Below are 1,038 nucleotides of genomic sequence, written 5' to 3'. Positions count from 1 at the left end.
TTTCAGGTCGTCAGATATTGCAAGTTTTGGTCAAATGTGTGTAAGAACTACTTTGAGAACATGGGTTTTGGGGGGGATCTTGCTTGCTTCCTCACACTGAGCCAGGGCCCCTCCGCAGTGTCCCCTTACCACACTCTTCACAGGGTGGACTTTTGTGGCGGCTGAGTCTACTTGAACAACTGGAGTTCAATCCTGACTGCCGCCCAGGTGGAGGTGGCGATTACGCCCTGTCCTGCCCTGGTCTCGTGTGGGGAGCGTGCGCCCACTCGTCGGCAGGGCCGGGCGGCCCACAGGGCATCCGCACCACACAGGTGGACGCTGCGGGCCTGGGAGCCTGGCCCAGCCATGGTGCAAGGTCAAGGTCTGCGTGCCTGCAGAGCGCTCACCTGAGGTCATGCCCACGCACAGAGAGGAGGGCGGCGGTGGCTTGCAGAGACTGGGTTCTGTGGGGTTTCCCAACGTCATCCTGGTGCTCACTTGCCCACAGAAAAGCACAGCCCCACCCGCTCCACACTCACCTGAAACAGGGAACGTGTTTGAGTGACTGTCGTGCCCAACTCCGATCCCACGGGCTCTGTCCATGAAATTCTCTAGGCAAGAATACTGGAGTGGGCAGCCATTCCCTTCAGTGGGGTAATAACAGTACCAGCCTCAAAGAACGGCCTAGGAGTGACCTGGGTACTTCCCCAAAGACAGGTGGCAGCCCACACTCCCTGCGAGAAGAGAAGCCCCGAGGTCTTCCCCCAGAACTGAGGGACCCTGCAGTGTGCAGGCGCCCCCAAGCCAAGCAGCACCACGGAGGTGGGGGGAGGTTGGTGGGCCTCAGGCCAGGTGCCAGCCTCCCTGAACTTGTGCCCTTATTTCAATCTGGGGCTCTAAGAGTTTCTTTTGGGTTCAAGCATACATTTTAAGTGGCTTTTTAAAAGTACATTTCATCCAGGCGTCCCTGGTGGCTCAGTGCCCCTGGCACCTGTGCTCTGCAACAAGAAGCTGCCACGGAAGCCCACGCACCCCCGCCAGAGAGCAGCCCCCGTTCCC

This window comes from Bison bison, unplaced genomic scaffold (genome assembly GCF_000754665.1).
Source record: "Bison bison bison isolate TAMUID 2011002044 unplaced genomic scaffold, Bison_UMD1.0 scf7180017864223, whole genome shotgun sequence".
NCBI classification, from domain to species: domain Eukaryota; kingdom Metazoa; phylum Chordata; class Mammalia; order Artiodactyla; family Bovidae; genus Bison; species Bison bison.
This window is presented reverse-complemented; position numbering follows the sequence as displayed.